The 26,856-nt window shown below is 45.9% G+C and overlaps 1 protein-coding gene across 1 annotated transcript in view; it reads right to left on the bottom strand.

Moving 5' to 3' along the window:
• Positions 1-17,767: 17,767 nt before the first annotated feature.
• Positions 17,768-26,856, bottom strand: part of RPL7 (ribosomal protein L7) — a 206,763-nt gene continuing 197,674 nt past the window's right edge. Inside the window, exon 7 of the mRNA XM_044067229.1 lies at positions 17,768-17,833. The gene's annotated coding sequence lies outside the window, so the exon portion shown is untranslated. The remainder of the gene's footprint in view (positions 17,834-26,856) is intronic.

Raw genomic sequence — 26,856 nt, 5'->3', positions numbered from 1 at the left:
CAGAGCCGATGTGCCCAGCACGGTCGGCTCCGACCTACCCCCGGATCCAACGTGGCTTGGCTCCAAGCGCTCCGAACCCGGAATGCAGGTCGGAGAAGGAGCTATAGGAGCAAAAAAAGGGGTAGAGCTCCCCCCCGGAGGGGGGGGGGCAAGAGCACTCCCATCTGCATCTGGGCCTGGATGAATCTCATCATCCGGTCCATGTCCGCATCAGACATGCTAAAAGTGGACCTCGAAGAGGCCACTGAGGCAGACCTGGAGTGTCACCTCAATGACCTCGACGGGGACCGGTTCACCTCCTCCTCGGGTCCCGGGGAAAAACAAGGGGATCGGATAAGAGGAGGAGGAGATAAAGACTTGGACGGAGAAGCCCTCTTGGCGGGCGGGGACGATGAGGAGTCATCGGCCCGCCGCTTCTCTTTCCTGGCCTCCCTATCCTCCGGAGCCGAAGCGAGAGGTTGAGTCCCGGTCGGAGGAATGGAGGCAGGAGTGACCGCTACTGGGGGGGGGGTAGCGGGCACCGAAGTACCGGAGGCCGAAGCAGAGTCTGGTGGTAGAAGGCCCGCCAGGACTAGCTTAGACCTACGATCCTAGAGTGCCCTGGGGTTGAACGCCATGCAAATCGCGCACCCCGAAGAGAGGTGTTCAACCCCAAGGCACCTAACGCACCAAGTGTGGCCCTCAGCCGGTGAAAGCTTGTGACCACACTAGGTGCATTTCGAAAAAATGGCTTTAGGGGCCTCCGACATTACTACAGTAAAGCACATTCACTAGGCTCCTAACACTCAAGTCACACACACACACACACACACACACACACACACACACACTACGACCAGCGGGGGAGGGAGAAATATTTTAAATTAAATTTAAGCTGAAAAGCTAAAATAATAATAAGATTAGTGTTAAGGGTAAACCTACCACGCACACACAATCACTCACTCAGAAAGAAAAACCTTTTTTCTCTCTCACAAAAACGCTAAGAGCTCTGGAATCTAGCTGTTGCTTGAAGAGCGGCAAACTAGATCTGGGGTCAGTTAGGGTAGGCAGGGGATTATGTGTAAGGGGAGGAGCTCTGATCTATGCTATGATAGAAGTTGCCGGCTCGGATCACAGATCAGATCCATATCCTAAAGGTTGCTGACAAATGAAGTTCCTACTTCAGATAAAAAGTTTCCTCCAACGGGGTACTTAGCTTTAGTTTGAAGAATTCTGTTCTGAAACTCGAAAACAAAAATTTCAGGAGTTGGCCGACCGGCACATGAGAACTGCTTCTGCTTCGGGCAGCGCGCTGCAAGAAAGACGGATTAAAATGGCATCAGCTGCATGTTTTATACCCCTGACGTCATAGAAAAGGAGACATCAACCAACGCAGGACCCAAGACTTGTTATTCAGGCCGACTGAGGGCAACCTGCCAGCAGATTACCCAAATGTAATGACTGCAACAGTGAAACACGAAGAACATCACTTGCACCACACCACACTCAGTGTCTCACTAAATCTACACCACCAAAATCCACACATTGAAACAAAAACATTCGCTGAGGCGCTCAATAATAATCTGCTCAAGCAACAGAGACCTCCAAAGCAGAAATGCAAGCAACCTCCACCCCCCAACACAACCCAAATGACACATAGCCCACAGACTCAGTGTGCCACTCAACCACAGCCAATAAGGCAAAACGTTTTACCCAAAACACTAAGTGACTCTATAGTCAGGCACACTGATGTCCCACTCACCAGGCCAAACAAGGAGAAGTTTGTCAGCCAGGAACCACCAAATAACCCATGCACTCAGATCACTCCACAAGTACAAATATGACTCTGCCATTGTCCATGTTGGTGTGAACGACCAAAGATGTACCTCCCTGGACTACATGAAAGGAGACATGGAAGAGCTGTCCGACCTTGTAGCCCAGGCAGGTATGACCCTAGCCCCGAGTAGCATTCTGCCATCACCCAAAATGATATCGCAGTACAAGGACAAAATGATTGACTTCCAACAACTGGCTAAGCTTCTGGTGTCATTCTAAACGGATCCAGTATCTGTCTGCCTGGGATGACATGGCCAACAGACCACGATGCTTTGCCAGAGATGGCCTGCACCTGTCACCCCTGGGATTCCGGATACTGGATAAGGTTCTTGCAGCCCCTATAGTGCCTTTTTTAAGCAAGGTTCAAATGACAAATTCACCACTAACAGGAACAGACAAGCAAACTGAGGGTGATGCTACTCAATGCTAGAAGTCTAAATCTCAAAATGCACTCACTCGAGGCACTCCTTAAAATGGAGAACATCGATACCTGTGCAGTAACAGAGACCTGGTTCAAGATTCCAGAGAGCACCCCTGCACTACCAGGCTATAACTCACACCACACTTTTCGGCCATGTAACCTGGAACGGAACACCGAAGGCAGAGGTGTGTCCATATTCATTAAGGATATCCACACCTCCAGGCTAGTTGCTCAGCATAATGCATCCAAGGTTATCCAAGTGCAACTAACTCTGGGCAAAACTGCAATCCAAATTGTAGCTTGCTACAGATCCCCCACCATGCCCCAGGATTCCCACTCCTCTTTTCTTGATGTACTGGAAAATATTAGGGTTCAAACACCCTAATAATGGGCGATTTCAACTACCCCACCATTAACTGGGAAAACTCATGTACCAACTCCTTTGCTCAATGCTTTCTGGAATTCATAAACTCCAATGCCCAGGATCAACTTAACACCCCCACCAAGGGCAACAATATCCTAGATCTAGTCATTACCAACATGAGTGACTGGTGTTCCACACCTGAAGTCAACGCCTCACTGGTTTGATCAGACCATAAGCTAATCACCCTAGATATCCACATCCTGCTACCAACCCCCCCCCCCATAAAGGAAACCATGGTAAAAAAATTCTCCAAAGCCAACTTAAGGCAGAAGTGGTGAGCTTCATGACACCCATGCAGATGGGCAATACAGTTACGACTAATGAATCCTACACAATTTCACTTTATAAGCACTTATGAGTGCATGGATTGTGCTATCCCAAACACCAAGACACTATTCTCAAAAAAAAAAAGGAAGCCAATCTGGTGGTCACCTGCCATAAACAAACAGTACAACAGAAGGAAGAAACTGTTGCAAAAGAGTAAAATCCCATGAGTGGAAGAGCTCCCCGGTCAGCCTCAGTAAGAAGATGCGGTCCCTGATAAAATCCTCCAAAGCTAGTTACGAAAACAAAACCGCCACTGATTCTAAAGACAACCACAAAGCATTCTATAGCTATGTCAAGAATCTCAATGGCAACAGATCTGCTCGGAGTTGAGCACAATGGCACTAAAAATACAGACCCAACTGATATTGCCAACATCCTGGCAGATACCTCTCACCCCCAAAAGGGCCCATCTCTATACCGGAAGAATGCAAAGTTCCTGTAATCACAGCTGCATAGGTAAAAAACACCCTCTCCAAAGCCAAGAAGACAGCATCCATGGGACCAGACAAAGTACAGTTATGTACCTACCATAAATGTAGATGTTAAGAGTGTATTCACTGTTGCAGTCATTATATTTGGGTTATCCTGCTGGCAGGCTACACGCAGTCGGCCCGAATTCCAAAGTCTAGGTCCGGCGTCGGTTGCTGTCACCTCTTCCCTGACGTCAGTGCGCCAGGGGTATAAAAGATGCAGCAAACGCTATTTTCTTCAGTTTTTCTTGCCCCAGATGTCAGGTGCCCCCAAATTGGTAGGCTGAAAATTATACCAATAAGAAGGCATGCACAAAAATAACATTTTCTTCATCTACAAGCAAATACACCACATAGGTTGTATAGTATAAAAGTACAGATAAGTCCCAGCAAAGAAAAGGAGGATGGTGGGTGGGTAACCTGGACTGCAACAGTGAATACACTACATTTATGGTAGGTACACAACTGTACTATGTTCATAGTGTTTCACTGTTGCAGTCATTACATTTGGGTTGAATCCCAAAGCTGAGGTTGGGTGGCTGGGTCTAAATAGGATTAGGAGAGGCAATAAGGCCCTGCAGCACTGCAGTGGCAAAGCCTACTCTGGAATTAGAGTACAGAGGTAAGTGGTAGTGCTTGGTAAAAAAGTGTGCACTGAACTCTGAGGAAGGCTGCTGCTCTGGTTGAGTGAGGCCTAATGCCCTTAGGCACTGATTTGCCATGTTGTGAATAGCAGAAACAAATGCAGCGGCCCATCCATTTTGAAATAGTCTGCTTTGAGATGGCCTTTCCTTGTGATCCTGCAGCATATGCTACTAAGAGTTGCTCAGTCATTCTGAAGGCTTTAGTTCTGTCCAAGCAGAAGCGTAGCCGTCTGTGTATGTCCAAAGAATGCAGGAGCCTCTCACCCTTATTCTGTGGGTTTGGGTAAAAGGTAGGCAAATGAATGGTTTGGTTAAGGGCCACACTGGACATTACCTTAGGCATAAATGTCGGGTTAGTCCTCAGAGAAACCCTGTCTGGATGGAAAATGATAAAAGGTTCCACAGCCATGAGTGCCTGTAACTCTGAGACTCATCTTGCAGAGGTTATTGCTAGGAGCAGAGCTGTTTTCCAAGATAAGAACTTTATTTCAGCTGTACTGGCTGGCTCAAACGGCGGCAGTGTGAGTTTTTCCAAGACATAATTGAGGTCCCATGCAGGTATTGGTGTTCTCCTTGGGGGTCTTGTGTTGGGTACTGCCTTAGTAACGGATGTGAAAAAAAATGGTGGTTCTGTATTGCAATGAGCTGAAATGGCAGAGGCATGGATTTTAATTGATGAAAGGATAGGCCTTTGTCCAGCATCTCGGGTATTGTAAAATCAGCGGAATATTTGGTACAAACGTGTCAATTCCTTGTGCCTGGTTCCAAGCACAGAATCTTTTCCATTTTTCTGCATACAATTTTCTGGTACTGGGCCTCCTGGCCTCCAAAATAACATCCATCACTGCTTTAGAGAGAGGTGTGTTCTAAATGGCTACATTATCCGCCATGCTGCCACATTGAGAGTTCTGAGTTGGCTGTGCAGGATCGGATTGTTTTGTTGGGTCAGTAAATGAGGAATTAGTGGCAATGTCCAGGCTGGGCCTTCAGACAAGCTCTTTAGGATTGGATACCAGTGCTGAAGGGGCCAGTCTGGAGCAATCATCATTTTTGGCTTCTCTCGTCTGACCTTTAGGAGTACCTTGGGGAGGAGAGGCAGAGGAGGAAAGGCATATACTGTTAGGGTTTTCCAGCTGAATGATAGAGCATCCACTTTCCATGCTTGCTTGTGATAAATCCTTGTGTAGAATCTCTGTAGTTGGCAGTTGTGAGGGGAGGCAAATAGACCTACGTCTGGGCATCCCCATTTCTTTATCATCATGCTGAAGACTTGTGCATCCAGTTTCCACTCATAGGGATCCGTGAGATTTCTGCTTAGTCTGCCAGAGTATTTTTCTTTCCTGGCAGGAATTGCACTTGCAGGTGTACTTGATAAGTCAATGCTGTGTCCCACAAAACCATGGCTTGTCTGCAGAGTGGATAAGAATGAGTGCCTCCCTGTTTATGTACCACACGACTGTAGTGTTGTCCGTCCTTATCAGCAGTTGTTCTGGATGGAGTAAATCCTTGAAAGCTGTCAGGGCATTCTAAACAGCTAGCATCTCTTTTTGATGGATATGAAGATGCCTTTGGCTTGTGGGCCATGTGCTCTGAATACATTTTCCTGCCATGTGGGCCCCCCCAGATATAATCTGAAGCATCTGTTGTTAACTGCCTGGCTGTGGGCAGGGTGAACGGCTGTCCCTTGTTGTGGTGACAGGCCTGTGCCCACCATCGAAACTCCTGTTGCAGGCAAGGAATGAGGGTAATTAATGCTTCCAGGCTGTGACTATGTTGAGTCCAAACACTTTTTAGATACCATTGTAGTTTCCTCATGCAGTATGGCATATGGAATTAGCAGGATTTAGGATGCCATGAAGCCCAAAACCTGCAGAATTTTTCTTGCAGATAAGTGGGTCTTTGTTGCCAACATTTTGAAGTGAGAAGTCAGTTGCCTTTGTCTGGCGTGAGATAAGCCATCTGGGCAGTTGTATTTAAGCTTGCACCCAGGAATATTATCTCTTGAGAGGGTACTAGATTTGATTTCTTTTTGTTTACTGTGTACCCTAGGCAAATTAGTAATCTTTTACAAACGCCAGATGCTTTAATAGAATGTCCTTGTTCTCTGCTTGAATAAGGCAATCGTCCAAGTAAGGATATATTTGAATTCCTCTTTGTCTGCAAAAAGTAGTTACTGGTGCCAGGCATTTTGTGAAGACCCTGGGCGCAGTAGAAAAGCCAAAGGGCAGTGCAGAGAATTGGTAGTGCATTGATCCAGCTGTGAATCTGAGGTATCTCCTGCAAGATTGTCTGATTGGAATATGCAGGTATGCCTCTTTTAGGTCCAAAGTTACAAGCCAAGCCTTCTTGCCCAGCATGGGCAGAAGCGGTTGCAGAGTCAACATTATGAATTTTGGAACGTACAGAAATGTGTTTAGAGTAGACAGGTCCAGTATTGGTCTCCAGGTTTTGTCTTTTCTGGGTACCAAGAAAAGTCTTGAGTAAAATCCTTGTCCCTGCTCTTGCTGTGGCACTTGCTGAATGGTCCTCATGTCCATGAGGGATGAAATTTGCTTTTGTGCCTCTGCCCATTGATTGCGTGGCATGTCTGACGTACCTTTTGCCCTTGGCAAGGTGTGAAAGTGGAACCTCTAGCCCTGGGACACTATATTCAAGACCCATTTGTCCTGAGTGATCATGTGCCAATTTTGAGAAAAAAGTGCTAGTTTTCCCCCTAAGGGGCTGCCAAAAGATAAGTGCTTGGTGCTGGCAGAGGAAAGTCATTGGGACCATTTCCTATATGGCTGTGATTTGTCTTCTCTGCCTTTGGAGGTAGAAGCACCCCACTGTTTAGGCCTACATGAGCCCTGGGGCTTTGATCTGCCTCTGGGGCATCTGTATCTGCCTCTTTATGGTCTGTCTGACCAATTCTTTGTAGGCCAGTTCCTGCTAAATCTGGGTGGCTGTACCTGTAGGAAATCCTTTACTGTTTGCATAGATTTAGCTTTGTCCTCCATTTTCTTCAACACCTCCTCTGCTTTAACACCAAATAAGGTATCATACTGTAATGGAACATCTAATAATTTTGCTTTAACATGATCAGGCAGATTCTGTTCCTTTAACCAAGTATGCCTCCTAATGACAGAACCCGTAACTGCAGCCCTGCAAGAGGCCTCCAGAGAATCAAAACCACATTGCAATGTATGCTTTCCCACTTGTTCAGTTGCATGCAATAAATCCTGCATTTCCTTATTTTCTGCACGATCAGAGTTTGACATTCTGTTTTAACAGTGACATTAAGTATTGCTGATATTTAAGCATATGAAATTGATAATTTAAAGCCCTCACAGCCAATGTAGCAGAAATGTACACCTTTTTTCCCCATCTGTCCAGTGCCCTTGAATCATTAAAAGGGGATAGGGTTTTTTTTTGCAGTAGAAGCCTTGACCCCTTTGGGACCCTGAGAAATAGTTTTTGGGTCAGCAGCAGGGTTTTGTACAGAAATTTATGTGAATCTGGAACCCTGTACTTTGTCTAGTTTAACAGGGGCAGGAGGTAGAGAGTCAGGAGAAAGTCCGGACTCTGAAAATACATCATCTACAATGTCTAACACAGGAGGAATAGCTAAAGGCCTGTTGAAGAAGTAAAAGAAAATCTCTAAGCCTTTTCGTAGATTCTGAGTAGTCTTGGCTCTCCCAGGGGAAGTGCTCCCTCATGGTATGCAGGATTTCCCCAAATGAATAATCCTTAGGCGGTGAGGCTGAAGTGATAAAATTCTTCAGCATCAGAATCCTTGGAAGGAGGAAGAGAGTATCCCTGTTCAGAAGAGGAGTCAGAGGAAATGGAAACCTGATCAGATGATTCATATTCTATCTCTTGCCTAAGCCTCTTGTCAGGAAGGGGATGGGAACCCCTGATCAAGGTAATAAGGTCTTCAGACATTTTGAGCATCTGTTTAAGCATGGTTGTCCGTCCAGGAGAATGCTGTACTTGTTTCTTTGTCTTTAGTACTGCTTTAAGCTTTGCTTTGGAAGCTGAAGTAGGCTTTACATACAACTGTGTAGTTCTGAAAACACCCTCAGAAGCCGATGCCTGCTTAGCGGCTCCGGACCCATCCGAGGGAATAGTTTCCGAGAGTCCAATACCTTGAGTATCCAGAGGCCTAGCTGGCTCCATGTGGGAGTAGTCAGCGGCCTGTGGCTCTGAGGTAGCGGGTGCCAGGGGCTGCAAAAGCACCTCACTGAGAACCAGCGACTGGCTTAGCGGAAGCCTAGTCGTTGGTTTTGGACCTCTGATGCCTGTCCCTTTCTTTTTTTGGTCGGCTGTTCCGACGGCATTATATAATTGAATCCGCGGCCAAAATGATGAAAGGCAAAATCGAACCGATGCTTAATAGTGCGTTGGTTAAATCTAGCACAAAACCAACAGCTAGCAATGTTGTGATCAGGGCCTAGGCAAGGAATACAGTAAGAGTGAAAATCCTTATGAGGTATTTGCTTGCCACAAGAAATACAATTGTTAACTTTTTCTGACATCGGTCTGGAGCAAGAAAAAAAGTCTCCCCAAAGGGGTACTTAGCTTTAATGAAGACTTCAGATCTGAAATTAGTTTTTGAAAATCTCAGGAGTCGGCCGACCGGCACTTGCAAAAGTACAGTTTTGTACCTACCATAAATGTAGATGTTCGAAGATCCACATTGCTGCAGTCCTTACTTATGGGTAGTCCGCTGTCCTCGGTCGGCCCAAATACCAAAGTATTAGGCTGACGTCGGTCATGGGCGCCTAGATCTGACATCAGAGCGTCAGGGTATAAAGGCGCATGACCGACATCATATCCTCAGTCTTTTCTTGCCCCAGATGTCAGAAGGCCAAACCAGAAAGGCCACAGCCAAAAACAGAATACCTCCCAAAAAACATGCCCAACATCAACCATCACCTAAACCATAGCACCATGTCAAACTACAGTGGGGAAGGAGGGAGGGTAAATTGGACTGCAGCAATGTGGATCTTCGAACATCTACATTTATGGTAGGTACAAAACTGTACTATGTTCTTCATCTCACATTGCTGCAGTCCTTACTTATGGGTAGAATCCCAAAGCAACGGGAAAGGGAGGATGGTAAAAATCATAAAGCATTAGGGGCCGCTAAAATGCCCTGTAAAATTGCAGTGGCAAATCCAGCCCTAGACTTAGAATAAAGAGGAAGGTGGTAATGTTTAGAAAAAGTATGCATTGAACTCCAAGTAGCTGCCTCCAAAATGTCTTTTGTAGCTACCCCCCTTAGAAAGGCCGTAGAAGTAGCAGTAGCCCTAGTGGAATGAGGCCTGATTCCAGCAGGAATCTCCTTACCATGATGGGAATAACAGAAAGAAATACAAAACCCAATCCATTTAGAAATAGTTTGTTTTGAAACAGGTTTACCCTGTGAACCCAAAGCAAAAGAAACAAACAACTGCTGAGACTGTCTGAACTCCTTGGTTCTGCTCAAATAATAACGCAACTGCCTGTGAATATCCAAAGTATGCAAATTTTTCTCCCCTCTATTTTGGGGGTTTGCATAAAAAGTAGGCAAATGAATAGTTTGATTTAAGGCCACACTAGAAACCACTTTAGGCATAAAGGAAGGATTAGTATGCAAAGATACCCTATCCTTATGAAAAATCAGGAAAGGCTCCACTGCCATGAGGGCCTGTAATTCAGAAACCCTTCTTGCAGAGGTAATGGCCAACAAAAAAGCAGTTTTCCATGACAAATACTTTAACTCGGCAGTAGCTGCAGGCTCAAAAGGTTGTAGAGTAAGCTTTTCCAACACAAAATTGAGATCCCAAGCAGGAGTAGGAGCTCTACGTGGGGGTCTTATATTCTTTGCCCCTCTAAGAAATTGCTTAAACCAAGGATGAGAGAATAAAGGAGGGTCACAATCATAGTGAGCAGAAATGGCTGCAGCATGGACCTTTATCGAGGAGAAAGACAAACCCTTGTCCAATAATTCAGTAAGATATTGAAGAGCAACCCTTAAATCAGGTTTGGAGACATCAAAGTCCTTTCCTTTGCTCCAAATAAAAAATCTCCTCCATTTATCAGCGTAAACTTTCCTGGTACTAGGCCTCCTGGCCTCCAAAATAACATTCAAAACTTGTTGTGGAAGCTGAGGCCCTCCAGAGTCTAAAACAGAATATGCCAGGCTGTTCGATGCAGAGACTGAATCTTGACATTGAGGAAGTGACTGTCCTCTTGTGACAGAAGGTGCGGAATCAAAGGCAGAGGCCATGGAGGTTCTCGTACTAAACTCCTCAGTAGTGGGTACCAGTGTTGTCGAGGCCAATCCGGTGCTATCAAAATCATGGTTGGCTTGTCTTGTCTGACCTTCAAAAGTACTTTGGGAAGAAGAGGCAGAGGTGGAAAGGCATATACATGCAGATTGTTCCAACTGAATGATAGAGCATCCACCTTCCAAGCTGTGTGATGAAACATTTTTGTGCAAAACTTTGGCAACTGGTAATTTAGTGGAGAAGCAAACAGATCTATGTCTGGAGTTCCCCATAACACTGTCAACTTTTGAAATACATGAGGATCCAATTTCCACTCGTGAGGATCCACTATTTGTCTGCTCAACACATCTGCTAAGGAGTTCTGTGCTCCTGGTAGAAACCTTGCCTGAAGATTGAGGTGTAGATTGAGAGCAGTTTCCCGCAGAATCATCGCTTGCCTGCAAAGAGGGTAAGAATGGGTTCCCCCTTGCTTGTTGATGTACCACATGACAGTAGTGTTGTCTGTTTGAATCAACACCTGCCCCGGGTGAAGTAAATCTTTGAAAGCCATCAATGCAAACTGGACTGCTAACATTTCCTTCAAGTTGATATGCAAATGTTGGAGTTTGACAGGCCACGTGTTTTGCACCCATTTTCCATTGAGGTGTGCTCCACAAGCCTTGTCCGAGGCATCTGTCGTTAGAATCTGACTCGCCTCTGGCCGGGTCACAGAGTCCCTTGTTTAGGTGACATTCCTGAGCCCACCACAAAAACTCCTTCTGAATGCAAGGTATTATCTGAATGACAGTGTCTAGATCTTGGCAGTGCTGTGTCCATACATTTTTGAGATACCACTGAAGCTTCCTCATATGCAATTTGGCATTGGGAAGCACCAGAATACAAGATGCCATGAACCCCAAGGCTTGAAGGACTGTCCTTGCAGTCAGCCTGGACCGTAGAGACATTTGATGGAAATAAAGAGAAAGGCTTCTTTGTTTGTCCGGTGTCAAAAAAGCCATCTGGGAAGCTGTATTCAGTCTCACACCCAGAAAGCACATGTCCTGAGAGGGTACTAGACTGGACTTTGTTTCGTTCACAAAATACCCTAGGCATCTTAACACTGCCATCACATACTGTAGATGAAGAAGTTAGTCCTTTTCTTGTGCAATAATCAGGCAATCGTCCAAATAAGGATAAATCTGTATTCCTCTTAGTCTGAAAAAGGCTATCACTGGAGCCAGAACCTTTGTGAACACTCTGGGCGCAGTAGATAAGCCAAAGGGCAATGCAGAGAACTGATAATGTAAATTTCCAGCCCGAAAACGCAGGTATCTCCTGCAATTGGGCCTGATAGGAACATGAAGGTAAGCCTCTGAGATCCAGAGTAACCATCCAATGATCTTTTCCCAACAGAGGTAAAAGTTGTTGTAAAGTCAGCATCTTGAACTTTGGAATGTCCAGGTAAGTGTTGAGGATAGATAAATCCAAAATTGGTCTCCACGTGTTCCCTTTCTTTGGAACTAGAAACAGGCGAGAATAAAATCCTAGGCCCACTTCTGACAGAGGAACTGGCTGTATAGCTCCTATTTGAAGTAGTAAAGAAATTTGTCTGTGAGCCTCTATCCTTTGCCGAGGAGGGACGTCTGGCATGCCTTTGAAAGGAGGCATGGTATGGAAATAGAACTTGTAACCTCGGTTTATAATGTCCAATACCCATTTGTCCTGGGTGACAAAATGCCAATTTTGCTTGAAAAGAGCCAACTATCCTCCCAAAGGAGCTGCCAGGCAAGAAGAATCTGGCAGCTGAAAATGCAGGTCATTGGGCGTGTTTACGAAAGGACTGGCCCCTGCCCTCACCAGCAGATTGAGCAGGCGAACTCCATTGTCTCGGCCTGAAGGTACTCTGAGCTCTGCCCCTACCACGCCTAGATCTACCCCTAGACTGAGAATCAGAAGAAGGGTACGTCCACCCCTTAGTAGGCCAATTTCTACTAAACTTTGGAGGTTGTACCTGCAAAAAATCTTTTAACAGTCTGCATAGACTTAGCCTTGTCTTCCATTTTCTTTAAGACTGACTCCACAGGAGGACCAAACAAAACTTCAGACTGTAAAGGCGCATCCAGAATTCTAGACTTAACATGCGCAGACAAATTCTGATCCTTAAGCCAGGCGTGCCTACGAATAACTGAACCAGTGGCAGCCACCCTAAAAGAAGCCTGTAAAGCATCAAAACCACATTGCAAAGAGTGCTTACCCACCTGTTCAGAAACATGCACTAAATCCTGCAATTCTTTACACTCTATGCCCTCTGCCAAAGCATCCACTTTAGATCTTAGCTGAGAAAGGAGGAAATTCTGATACTTCAACATATGAAACTGGCAGTTCAAAGCTCTCATTGCTAAAGTAGAAGAGGTATACACCTTCTTACCCCATCTATCCAAAGCTCTAGCTTCCTTATCCAGAGGAACCGGATTCTTAACAACAGAGGCTCTAACACCCTTAGGCCCCTGACTAATAGTTTCTGGGTCCGCCCTAGGACTCATACAGATATTTATGAGCCTCAGGCACCCTGTAATACCTGTCCGGTTTAACTGGGGCAGGAGGTACAGAATCTGGATTAAGGGAGGCTTCCGAGAAAACATCTGAAACAACATCCAAAACCGGAGGTATAGCTAAGGGTCTATGCTGTGGTAAAAACAAGAACTCCCTAAGTCTCTTCCGTGAATCAGAGTAATCCTGTCCTTCCCACTTAAAATGCTCCCTCATGGAATGCAGAGTTTCTGAAAATGAAAAATCCTCTGGAGGAGAAGCAGAAGGAGTGGAATCCTCTGCATCAGAATCAGAATAAGGAGGGAAATCTTGAATGTCTTCAGCAGAAGACTCTGAATCATCTGAGGCCTGCTCCAAACTTTCCAACTCTGGCTCCATCCTGGGCCTCTTAGGAGGAGGCAGAGAACCTCTAATTAAAGTAATCAAATCCTCTGCCATTTTAAGCATGTGCTTTTTAGGCACAGACCCTGAAGAACCAGAACTGACACCAGAGGAAGGCAAAACAGACCTGCCCTTAGAAGAAGCCTCAGAAACAGTAGCAGAAGACCTAACTACCTTAGGCATAGAAGGGAGAATAGTAACCTGAGAGGCCCCTTCAGCCTGACCTGCCTCCTGAGAGGCCACATCTTGTAAAATCAAAGTTTCCCCCTGGGACTCAACAGAAACTTCAGCCGGATCCACCTGTTCAGCTGTAGCTTCTAAAGGTCCGGCGTCTGAAACGGACGAATCATCCTGCCTAGGCTTTAAAGATTTGTCTTTGCGCTTCTTAGTAGAAGCGGACGTCGAAACATCCGACGGCATATTATAATTACACCTCTTGCCAAAGACTAACCTAGCGCAATCTAACCTCCGTTTTATAGTGCGCTTATTAAACCTAGCACAAAACCGACTACGTCGTGCTCCGGTCCCAAACAAGGAATACAAAGCTAGTGGTAATCCCTATGCGGTATCTGTTTCCCACAAGAAATACAATTATTCACTTTTTCTGACATCCGGTAAGTAACTGAGGCAAGAAAAAACAAAAATATTCCCCAACGGGGTACTTAGCCCAACTTGGTATCAGTCTGAAACTCCGAAAAATTTCAGAACGCCGAACGGCACTTGCAGCGCTGCTTCTGCATCGGACCATGCGGCAAAAAAGACTGAGGATATGACGTCGGTCATGCGCCTTTATTCCCTGACGCTCTGATGTCAGATCTAGGCGCCCATGACAGACGTCAGCCTAATACTTTGGTATTCGGGCCGACAGAGGACAGCGGACTACCCATAAGTAAGGACTGCAGCAATGTGAGATGAAGAACATCTGCTTTTGCTTTGGGCACCGCGCGGCAAGAAAGACTGAAGAAAATGGCATTGGCTGCATCTTTTATACCCCTGGCGCACTGACGTCAGTGAAGCGGCGACAGCAACTGACGCTGGACATAGACTTTGGAATTCAGGCCGACTGCGGGTAGCCTGCCAGCAGGATAACCCAAATGTAATGACTGCAACAGTGAAACACGAACATCCCAGGCTGCGTTCTACACGAACTACAGAATGAAGTGGCACCCCACTTAAGTACCATGTTCAGTCATAGCCTCACCTCAGGCTTTGTGCCTGCTGAATGGCACACAGCGACGGTTATCTCACTCCAGAAGGGGCGAGCCACCACGGACCCCGCGAACTACCGCCCCATTAGCCTGACGAGTCTGGTCTGAAAGGCCATGGAACTTCTAAACAAAGACATTGGTATATTAGCCTGACGAGTCTGGTCTGAAAGGCCATGGAACTTCTAAACAAAGACATTGGTAATCTCCAAAATCTGGACCCCACCCAGTTTGGGTTTGTAAAAGGCAGATCATGTCTCCTAAACCTGATAGACTTCTTTGAAGCAGTCACCAAAGCTGTAGACGAGGGTAAGGTGGTTCACACAGCCTATCTAGATCTTGCCAAGGCTTTTGACACCACCCCCCCACTCTGAAATTATAAACTCACTAAACTAGGTATAAATCCCTAGGTCACAAGATGGGTTGTTAACTGGCTCAATGACAGAACCCACATTGTAAAAGTAGCAGACTCCAAATCCGACTTCAGACCAGGTCTTCCTGGGCAGCAGTTTGCCAAGTAGATGCTAAAGGCAGGGAGGAGGCAGAAGCCGGCCTGGGACTCAGTAAAGGGATGCTAGTGGGAGTAGGGTCTGTAGGCCTAACAGCCATAAAGACCTGCGTCAAGGAGGAAGTGAAGGACTCCCAATCTGGGGATGCTGGAGGCATCGGGCTCCAGTATTTAGTGTTCTGCTTCCTTTTAGGAGGAGTGTGCATCTGGGTGGGCAAGGAAAGAGGCCTGCGTTGGTGTAGGAGAGGTCTCGGTTGGCCGGTCCAGCAATGGTTCCCCCTCGACACCTGTTACGACCGATGTCAGAGTCAACTCCGCTGACATGCTTCCCATGGGTACTGACACAGCCTCTTCCAGAGGAGCAGTTGGATCTAGAGTAAATCGTGTGTCCCTCGGCTCCTAGAATGGTAGTCGGCAGGACATCCGAAGGCGGAGCAGCATCTGGAGAAGGTCTGCATACCTTTGCCTTCTGGGGTTGTTCGGCTTGGGCGGCCAACTCAGGATCCATCCTAAGTGCGAGGCGCTTAAGCCTTTGGTTTTTAAAAATAGATTTAAACATGGAGAGATGGCTGCGTAAGGTCTTTGGTACGAAAGACTGACAAATAGAGCAGGCCTTGTGGTTGCGCTCACCCAAACAAAGGAGCGGTCATGGGAGTCCGTGCGGAATCCGATATCCGTAACTACATTTACTCTCAGACATTGGCTAGAGAAAAACTATAGCAACCAAGCTAAAGCTTAAAAGTATGAAAAAGGCAAAACCCCAATGGGGTATTTATCTTTTAGAAGTCTTCGGACATAGGAGCGGGTGAAGTAATAGCCATATGCGGCTGGAAAGTTCTGGGGTATGTGCGCGTCGTCACATTTATCCTCCAAGGTTTACAGCCCTGTGTGCGTCGTCCCATGCATCTACGGCAGCCAGGCTTAAGCTTTTGTATAGCAGCTAACGTTGGGTCCCCTGAGGGCTGGAAATCCTGCCGTATGAATGCTGCAACATGGGAATAGAAGATCACCACCAGGTCAGCCTCATACCTTCTTCATGCACATACATGCACTTATCAACATTGAGACCATTAATGGCTTGAGAAGGCCAGGGTCACGTCCCTGAATATTGACCTTTTTGTTGCTGGGCAAGCCTGTTTGCATGGTAATAAGTAGCCAACCAAAATATTCCTGATGGAAAAAGACAGCAGAGCCGATCTGTATTCTCTCTTGCCAGATCCTTCCAGAGTAAAAGCAAAGCAGTTAAGCTTATTCTGGCCACTTGGGTCAGGCAGGGTTTGACTCTTATGCCACAGAGCCAGGCAGGGTTTTACTCTATGCCACACAGCCAGGCTACCTAGATGACATGGATACTGAATTTGAACACAATAACCACAAGCCTAGCAATGCAGCTGGTAAACTGTCCAGGCTGTGGGGATGCATGCTTCCCACCACAACACGTCCTATCAAAGCATGAATCTGTACAAGACAAACTACATCCATTGAAAGTTACAGAAAATTGCAGATTAAAAGGATCTTTTGAGAAGGATACCTTTTTACAGAATTCCACAAAGGATACTGCATATTTTGCAAAAGATAATTACTTTCTAAAACTATTAAAAAAAACTCTAGAATGTGGCAGGAATAAGATACGCATTCTGAGAAAGGAACACAAACTACTTAAAATGGGAAATGCAAAACACGGCAGCATGCGGTTTCAAGATTTCAGCAACAAATTCTCACCACAATCAAAATAGCAAGCAAATTAATGACCACATGCATGCACTTCAGACACAGTAACTTTAAACAATCTCTATAATTTAAAACTGCAGCACATTGACATTTCTGAACTTAAGAGATTAATGTGACTTGGACTTCATGATGCTGGTGGCAATTATCACCATTTAACACCATAAGCAGCTTGCCACTTTAGGTAGAAACAGCTGTAGTAAAATAAAAAGTTTACAGGAACTGCATAAAGTTTGGCAGGACACCAAGTGAACTGCACATGGAAGCAGTTCTGTCAGGACATCTTAACCTTCAAGAATCATTCACTATCAGTCAACACATTACAAGTTAGACATCCCCTCTGCTCTACAAACAATTCCAGAGTTTGTAATAGAAGCAGCTTTCTCCAAACACTTGTGCACAGACAGCTCAGTAGCGGAGAGGGAGAGATTCCCAGCTATGACAAGATGACCCAGTTCAGTTAGTGGCCCCAACGCTGCAGGAATCTGATCACTGCAAAACTCCAACAGAAGGGAATGTGGCACACAGCACTAAAACATGTGCCTGGTTCAGCCAAAACAGTAACATGGCAGCTGTCTACAGTGCACAAGTTGAGGCAAGTAATGCAAACCCACAGAGTTATCTTGGCACATACATTAATGGCCATCCAAGGGATCAAGGATGACATCCCCGAATTCCACGTTAAACAATAATGCACTAAAGGCAGTGATGCAGACAAACTGCCATTAAATGTGGCAGGTCCTAGTCAAGGGGTCCTCAGTCTGCCAGAACTACAAACGCACCTTAATCAAGGTGTAGAAGAGAAGGACACAAACCACCTTCAGAAGTGCCCAGATGGCACCAAAACAGCTGCTGGCTGGAATGAGATATAACTAGGAAGAGCTATGATTGGAAGTAACAGGCTCAAGAACTACTTGTGGGGGGTGGTAATACTGGAGAGTCAGCAGATATGGAGGCAAACATCCAGGGGTAGAGACTCAATTTGTACGGTGCCCTTTGTAAAATGATGCAGGTTTACCAATAATGCATGTGGAAATGAAAGGAAAGAAACGATACAAGGAATCTTGCTTTTCAAAAAAAAAAAATTTATTCAACAGGCCAAAGTCAGGTGAATGGATTTCTGGAAACATCTGGAAGAGAAAGAAACAAAAGTAAATTCTTAATGTAGCCAGAACTCTAAATATCAAAATGCTACACTACTAGACCACAACAAAAAAACATGTCATGCACCACACTTACTACAAGAACATGGCAAGATGGGGAAAAAATCTATAAAAAAAAAACAGGCCAAAAGCAGAGTAATGCATCTGCAACATTTTACTCTATTCATAAACTGTACTCAGTGTGCTAGCCAACAGTCACTACCTGGTACAACAGTCTTTAGGCATTGTCATAATGCTGAGGTAATGCCAGGCTGAGGTTAGCTGTCTGTGCTCCAAGACATCAGATTCAGCAACAGCTTAAAAAGATGGATATCTACTTCAGAAGCACCAACCTCCACCGAATATTTTACAGCCACTACATATAAACAGTTGTATTTTCTGGCTGTTAAAGTAAATTTATGTCTATATTAGATTAAGCTATGTGGGTTTACCTGCCCTGCACAGGCCAGTTACTCAAAGCTTTGGGCACCCTCCAAGCACTCCACCTGTGACATGTGAGCAAGACACCCCATATAAAAAGCAAGTGGAGCTCATAGTTTTAGATCTACCCCGGGAGGCGGCAAGAGCCCTGAATACTTGTGCTAGGAAACTATATAAACAGAAGGGTGGAAACTACACCCTGGCAACACACACCAATATCATGGAAAATGGTACTGTAGGGAAGAAAGTACAGTTGTGTACACTTACCATAAATGTAGATGTTAAGAATGCATTCACTGTTGCAGTCATCACATTTTGATTATCCCTGCCATAGGTAGCCCTCGGCCAGCTAGAATACCAGAGACTTAGTATTTCTGCGTCTGTTGCTGTCGCTTCAGGACTGACATCAGGTAATCAGTAGTATAAAGTAAGGCAAACAACGTAACCATATCAGTTTTTCTTGCCCTAACCTGTCAGGAGCCCCCAAAGTAGGAGGCCAGGTTCTGGTGGAAGAACCGCACCAGTGGAAAATAAATACCAATATGTCCCCTTGTAAGCAAAGAAGAACAAAGAATAGTAATGAAAGGAGAAAGAGAATAAAGGGGGTTGGAGGGAAACCACGACTGCAACAGCGAATACACTCCAAAATCTACATTTATGGTAAGTGTACACAACTCTACTATGTTCTTCGTGTTTCACTGTTGCAGTCATCACATTTGGGTAGATTCCCAAAGCTGAGGAAATGGGTGGAGGCAGTCAAGGAAACTACGATGCTCCTGCAAGACTGCAGAGGCAAACCCTGCCCTGGATTTGGAGAACACAGAGGCAGGTGGCAATGCTTGGTAAAAAAAAAGTGTGGTCCAGGTGGCAGCTTCCAGATGTCCCTTGGTGGGGACTCCTCTGAGGAAAGCCGCGGAGGTGGAGGCTGCTCTGGTGGAGTGTGTCCTGTCCTGACCCCCTTTGGGGGGGGGGGGGGTTTCCATGCTGTTTGTAGCAGAAATGGATTCTGTGTGCTCTCCATTTTGATATGGATTGGTTGGAGATGGCAATGCCTTCTGCCCTTGTTGCAAAGTACCAGCAATTTATCAGACTTTCTGAAGGATTTCGTCCTGTCCAGCTAGAATCTGAGCAGTCTGTGCACATCTAGAGATTGAATAATCCTTTCCCCCTTGTTCTGGGGTTTAGGAAAGAAAGTGGGCAAATGAATGGATTAGACACACTGGACACCACCTTGGGCATGAAGGATGGGTTAAGTTCTGAGGTATACCCTGTCTGCATGGAAGATGAAGGGTTCCCACAGCCATGAGTGCTTGCAGCTCAGAGACTCTTCTGGCTGAAGTGATGGCCAGAAGGAATGCGGTCTTCCAGGAGAGAAATTTTAGCTCTGCAGAAGAAGCGGGTTCGAAAGGGGGCAGGGTGAGCTTTTCCAAGACCAAGTTAAGGTCTCAAGCTGGTGTTGGTGCCCTTCTGGGGGGGCCTCAAGTTGCTAGCCCCTCTGAGGAGCTGTTTGATAAAAGGGTGTGAGAAAAGGGGCTGCTCAGTGGGAAAATGAGCAGAAAGAGGCATGAATTTTTATAGGAGAGACAGAGACCACTGTGTAGTACGTCAGCTAAGTAATCCAGGATGGAGGAATGGAGGGCTGCGCCGTATTGGCTCCCTTAGCCAGGATCTAGGTGCAGAACCTTTTCCATTTATCTGCACAAGACTTTCTGGTGCTAGGACGTCTGGCCTCACAGATAACATCTAGAAACTATTTACTGAGGATGGCAGATTTGTTCGGGGGTTAGGGAATAAGCCAGGCTGCCAAATTGAGTGTCTGCAATTGGGGAGGCATGAATTCCCCTTCCCTCTGGGTCAGGTGGTTTGGAATCTGAGTAAGATGCCATGGAGGCAATGCAGCAGGCAGGCAAGCTGCGCAGCAAGTGCTGTCGGGGCCAGTCTGGAGCTACATGAATGGCCCTTGGTTTTTCTTCCCTTATTTTGAGCAGTACCCTGGAGATGAGAGGTAGGGGAGGAAAGGCATATACCGATAGATTGACCCAGGGGAAGGACAGGGCATCCACTTTCCAAGCCTTGCAGTGATACTCCCTGGTGCAGAATTTGCTGAGCTGATGGTTGGTGTGGGAGGCAAAAAGAGGTCAGCCTTCAGGGTTCCCCATTTCTGAGTTATTAGGTTGAAGAGTACTTCTGTTTGAGTTGCCACTCGTGTGGGTCCAGAAGGTTTCTGCTCAACTGGTCTGCGAGAGAGTTGAGACACCCTGGTAGGAATTGTGCCAACAGTTGCAGTTGCATGAAAGTGGCTGCGAGTCAAAGGATCATGGCCAGCCTGCAAAGAGGGTTGGAGCGAATCCCTCCCTGCTTGATGTACCATGTCTGTTCTGATCAGGAAAACCCCTGGAGAGAGAAGGGATTTGAATGCTAACGCGTGCTGCACAGCAATCATCTCTTTTTGAATGATGTGCAGAGAGATTTGCTGTGGACTCCATTGGCCCTGTATGCACCCAAAGCGTTGTCTGATGGGTCTGTGGTGAGGGTCCAGGCAGGGGGTCACTCCCTTGTTGTAGGAGCATGCTGTTGCCCACCAAAGAAATTCCTTTCGGAGGCAGAGGGGCTGGGCGGCGGGTGGTGAGGGAGGTGGTCAGTCCCTTGCTGTAGTAGCATGCTGTTGCCCACCAAAGAAATTCCTTTCTACCTACAATTCCTTGCCTCAGAAGAGTTTACAGGTCTTGAGAGAGTGTTGACACCAAAGGCTCTTTAGGTACCATTGAAGTTTCCTCATATGCAGTCTGGCATATGGAATGAGTAGTATGCAAGATGCCATATACCCCCAGAGCTTGCAGGATCTTCCTTGCAGATAGCTGGGGCCTAGTGGCTAGTTGAGCAAAGTAGGACGTCAGGAAAATTTGTTTCTCTGGTGTAAAGTATGCCATCTGGGATGCTGTGACCAGACTTGCTCCCAGGAATATTATCCTTTGGATGGGCACCTATTTGGATTTCTTTTTGTTGATTGTGTACCTTATGGAAGTTAATAGGGTCTTTACAAAGGCCAGGTGATTGAGCAGCTTTTCCTGGCTGTCTGCCTGAATAAGGCAGTTATCTTAAGTATGGATAAATTTGAATATTTCTTTGTCTACAAAAGACAATGGCCGGAGCCATTTTGTGAAAACTCTGGGAGCAGTAGATAACCCAAAGGGAAGTGCAGAGAACTGAAAGTGTTGAGATCCTGACCTGAAGCAGAGATACTTCCTGCAGGATTCCCTGATCGAATGTGGATGTAGGACTCTTAAATCTAGGGCAGCTAGCCAAGCATCTTTGGACAGCATGGGTAGCAGCTACTGTTGGGTAAGCATTTTGAATTTTGGAATCACAAGGAAGGTGTTTAGAATGGATAGAGGATGGGGCGCCAGGTGCCCTCTTTTCTGGGGACCAGAAATAGGTGCCGAGTAGAAGCCTTGGCCTATCTGTTCTACAAGAACGTGCTCTATTGCTCTCAGAGCAGGGAAAGGATTTACTTTTGAGCCTCTGCCCACTGACTTGGTGGTAGATCTGGGAACCCTTTTGGGGCTGTAAGGGTATGGAAGAAAAATTTGGACCCCTGAGAGACAATGTTCAGAACCCATTGGTCCTTAGCAATGGTGACCCAGGTGCTCGAGTGAGGGGTGTTGGAGGAGCAGAGTCATTGTGAGTTCTTACCATAAGGGGATGGCTTAGAACTCCCCCGTTTTGAAGTGGAGGTAGTCCACTGCTTAGATAGTACAGTTTTGTACCTACCATAAATGTAGATGTTAGAGTGTATACACTGCTGCAGTCATTACACTTATCCTGCCATCAGGCGGTTCCCCAGTCGGCCTGAGTTCCAAAGTCTTGGTCTGGCGTTGGTCACCGTCGCCTCTTCCCTGACGTCAGTGCGACAGGGGTATATCAGATGCAGCCGATGCCATTTTCTTTTCTTGCCCAAGATGTCAGGTGCCTCTAAATAGATAGACAATTCCAATTGCTAATAAAACATACATAAAAAAGCAAAAAACAACTTGGTTACCAGCAAATACTCCCCATAGGTAGTAAGGGTAGAAGACATAGGTACGTAACAGCCAGTAAGAGGGGAAGGAGGGAGGGTAACCTGGACTGCAGCAGTGTATATACTCCAACATCTACATTTATGGTAGGTACAAAACTGTACTATGTTCATCGTGTTACACTGCTGCAGTCATTACACTTGGGGTAGAATCCCAAAGCTGAGGAAGGGTGGCTGGTTCTATAAGGCATTAGAGGTGGCTATAAGGCCCTGCAGCACGGCAGTGGTGAAGCCAGCTCTGGATTTAGAGTACAGACGCAGATGGCAATGCTTGGTGAAGGTATATACAGAACTCCAAGTTGCTGCTTCCAAAATATCCTTGGTAGGTACTCCCCTGAGGTAGGCAGTTGAAGTGGCTGTTGCCCTGGTAGAGTGAGATCTAAATGCTGCTAGGTACAGGTTTTCCATGGTATGTGTAGCAGAAACGTATACAATGACCTATCCATTTTTAGACAGTCCGTTTTGAAATGGCTTTTCCCTGTGCTCCTGCAGCATATGCTACCAGTAATTGTTCAGATTTTCTGAAAACTTTAGTTTTATCCAAGTAGAAGCGTAACTGCCTGTGAATGTCCAAAGAATGCAGTAGTCTCTCCCCTTTATTCGGTGGTTTAGGATAAAAAGTTGGTAGGTGATTGGTTTAGAGCCACACTGGATACCACCTTTGGCATAAAAGTAGGGTTAGTTCTTAAAGACATCCTGTCCTGGTGGAAAATGAGGAAAGGTTCCACTACCATTAGTGCCTGTAATTCTGAAACTTTTCGTGCTGATGTTATTGCCAGGAGCAGAGCAGTTTTCCAAGAGATGCACTTCAATTCTGCTGTGTTGGCTGGCTCAAAAGGCGGTAAAGTTAGTTTCTCCAAAACAAAGTTGAGGTCCCAAATTGGAGTAGGTGCTCTACGGGGCGGTCTTATGTTTTTAGCCCCTCTGAGGTACTGTTTTAACAGAGTATTAGAGAAAATTGGTGGATCTGTGTTGTAATGAGCAGAGATGGCAAAGGCGTGGATCTTGATGGATGAAAAAAAGAGAGTCCTTTGTCCAGCATCTCAGTCAGGTATTGTAGTACCTGAGGAATGTTTGGGACAAGAGGGTCAAGGCTGTGAGCTTGGTTCCAGGCACAGAATCTCTTCCATTTATCCGAATAGGCTTTCCTGGTACTAGGTCTTCCGGCCTCCAGAATGACATCCATAACAGCTTTGGAGCTTGGAGAGAGGCAGTGCTTGCTTGACTAAGGAATCTTCCATGCAGCTAGGTTTAAGGTATTTAGCTGGTTGTGTAGTATTCGTTTGTTGTGCTGAGTCAGCAGATGTGGGCTTGGAGACAAAATCCAGGGTGGTTCTTGTGCCAAGCTCCTTAAAATTGTGCACCAGTGCTAGCGTGGTCAGTCTGGTGCAATCAGGATCATCGTTGGCTCTTCCTGCCTGGCTTTTATGAGTACCTTTGGCAGGAGAGGTAGTGGTGGGAAAGCATATACTTGTAGGTTCTCCCAGCTGGATGAGAGGGCATCCACTTTCCATGCTTGTGGATGGTAACCCCTTGTACAGATTTTTTGTAGCTGGCAGTTTATTGGGGATGCAAATAGATCTATGTCCAGGCTCCACCATTTCTGTGTTATACTGAATATTTGTGAATTCAACTCCCATTCGTAGGGATCCATGATGTTTCTGCTTAAGTCGTCTGCCAGTGTGTTTTTGTCTCCTGGCAGGAATTGTGCTTGCAGATGAATAGCTGTGTTCCACAAGGTCATAGCTTGTCTACATAGGGGGTAGGAGTGAGTGCCCCCTTCTTGTTTATGTACCACATAACTGTGGTGTTGTCTGTCTTTAGTAGCAATTGTCCTGGATGCAGCAGGTCCTTGAAGGCTATAAGCACATTTTGCACAGCTAGCATCAATTTTTGATTGATGTGAAGATGCCTTTGTTCTGCGGGCCACGTGCCCTGGATACATTTGCCTGTCGTGTGCTCCCCAGGCGTAATCCGATGAATCTGTTGTCAGTGTTTGCCTGGCTGTGGGTTGTGTAAAAGGCTGTCCCTTGTTGAGGTGACAAGCTTGAGCCCACCATTGAAACTCCTGTTGAAGGCAAGGGATTAGTGGTATAACAGTTTCCAAACTTTGACAGTGACAGTGTTGAGACCGTACATTCTTTAGGTACCATTGTAGTTTCCTCATATGCAGTCTGGCATATTGAATTAGTAGTATGCAAGATGCCATGTAACCAAGGCCTGCAGAATTTTTCTTGCAGGGAGTTGGGTCTTTGTTGCCATCAATTGAAAGTATTGAGTCAGTTGTCCTTGTTTGTCTGGCGTGAGATAAGCCACCTGGGCTGTTGTGTTCAAGCTGGCACCCAGGAATATAATCTCTTGTGAGGGCACTAGTTTTGATTTCTTTTCGTTTACTGTGTCCCCCAGGCACCTTAACTGTTTTACAAACGCCAGATGCTTTAGAAGAATGTCCTTGCTCTCTGCTTGAATCAGGCAGTCATCCAGGTATGGATAAATTTGAATTCCTTTCTGTCTGCAAAATGTACTGGTGCCAGGCACTTTGTGAAGACCCTGGGCGCAGTAGATAAGCCAAAGGGCAGTGCAGAGAATTGGTAGTGCATTGAACCCGCTATGAATCGGAGGCATCTTCTGCAGTTTTGTCTGATAGGGACATGCAGGTATGCCTCTGAGGTCCAAAGTCACGAGCCAAGCTTTCTTGCCCAGCATGGGTAGAAACTGCTGTAATATGTCAGCATTTTGAATTTTGGAACATCCAGGTAAGTGCAGAATGGGCTTCTAGGCTTTGTCCTTTCTGGGTACCAGAAAGAGTCTTTTGTAAAATCCTTGTCCTTGCTCCTGTGATGGTACCTTTTGAATAGCTCTCATATCCATGAGTGCTGTAATTTGTTTGAGCCTCTGCCCATTGATTTGGTGGCAGATTTGGCATTCCTTTTAACCTTGGCAGAGTGTGAAAGTGGAACCTGTAACCTTGAAATACAATGTTGAGAACCCATTTGTCTTTGGTGATCATTTGCCAATTGTGGTAGAAGAGTGCCAGTTTTCCTCCCAAGAGGGCTGCCAATAAGGATTTGTTTGGCAGCTGTAGTGGGAAGTCATTGGAGCTGTTTTTTAAATGGTTGGGGTCTGTCTTCCCCTTCTTTCTGGCCTGATGCAACCCACTGTCGGGACCTGAAAGTACCTTGTGTTTGACCTCTACCTCTTGGACGTCTGTATCTTCCCCTTTGAAGTCTGTCTGTAATTGGAAAGGACCAATTCTTAGTTGGCCAGTTTCTGCTAAATCTAGGAGGCTGAACCTGTAAGAAATCTTTCACCGTTTGCATAGATTTTGCCTTATCCTCCATTTTCTTTAGTACCTCTTCTGACTTAACTCCAAACACATCCTGCTGTAAAGGTGCATCCAATAATTTTGCTTTAACATGTCTGATAACTTATGTTCTTTTAACCAAGCATGTCTTCTAATGACAGAGCTTGTAACTGCTGCTCTGCAGGAGGCCTCTAGAGAATCAAAACCACATTGCAAAGTATGCTTTCCCACTTGTCCAGCTGCATGGAATAAATCCTGCATTTCTTTAAAATTAGGAGGATCTGATTCTGGAAGCATTTCAGACAGTAAAAATTGCTGATATTTTAGCATGTGAAACTGGCAATTTAAGGCTCTCATTGCTAAAGTTGCAGACGTATATACATTCTTTCCCCATCTGTCTAATGCTCTGGCATCAGGAACTGGATTGGCTGCTGAGGCCTTAACTCCTTTGGGTCCCTGAGAAATAGTTTCAGGGTCAGCTACAGGGCTTTTATACAGAAATTTATGTGAGTCAGAGACTCTGTAGTATCGGTCAGGTTTAACAGGTGCTGGAGGTAAGGAATCAGGATTTAAGCTTGATTCAGTATACACAATATCCAACACTGGCGGAATAGCAAGGGGTCTGTGTTGAGGTAATAAAAGGAATTCTTGGAGCCTTTTCTTGGATTCTGAATAATCCTGGCCTTCCCAGTGGAAATCCTCCCTCATGGTATGCAGGGTTTCCCCAAAGGAGTAGTCCTCAGGTGGAGAGGCTGATGGAATAGATTCCTCAGCATCAGAATCCTCATAAGGGGGTAAGGAGTATCCTAGGTCTGAGGATGAATCAGAAGAGATGGACACCTGGTTGGATGAGTCGTAGTCTGCATCCTGTCTAGGCCTTTTATCAGGAGGGGGATGGGACCCCCTGATCAGAGTGATTAGGTCTTCGGCCATTTTGAGCATTTGTTTCTTAAGGCATGGAGGCCTGTTCTGGAGAATGCTGCATTTGTTTCTTTGGCTTTAAAGAAGGTTTAGATTTAGCTGATGGTTTAATGCTTAACTGAGTAGGTCTGAAGACAGTAGCTGTGGCTTGCTCAGCTACTCCGGATCCCTCTGAAAGGTTAGTCTCGGTAGGCTGAAGAACTTGTGCGTCCGAAGGCCCAGCCACCTCCACGTGGGAGTCAGATGCGGCTTGTGGTTCCACAGAAGCGG

Source organism: Protopterus annectens, chromosome 3.part1 (assembly GCF_019279795.1).
Source record: "Protopterus annectens isolate FY-2018-M chromosome 3.part1, PAN1.0, whole genome shotgun sequence".
Classification (NCBI taxonomy): Eukaryota; Metazoa; Chordata; order Ceratodontiformes; family Protopteridae; genus Protopterus; species Protopterus annectens.
The sequence above is the reverse complement of the archived record's forward strand: the minus strand, read 5'-3'. Positions and strand labels throughout refer to the sequence as shown.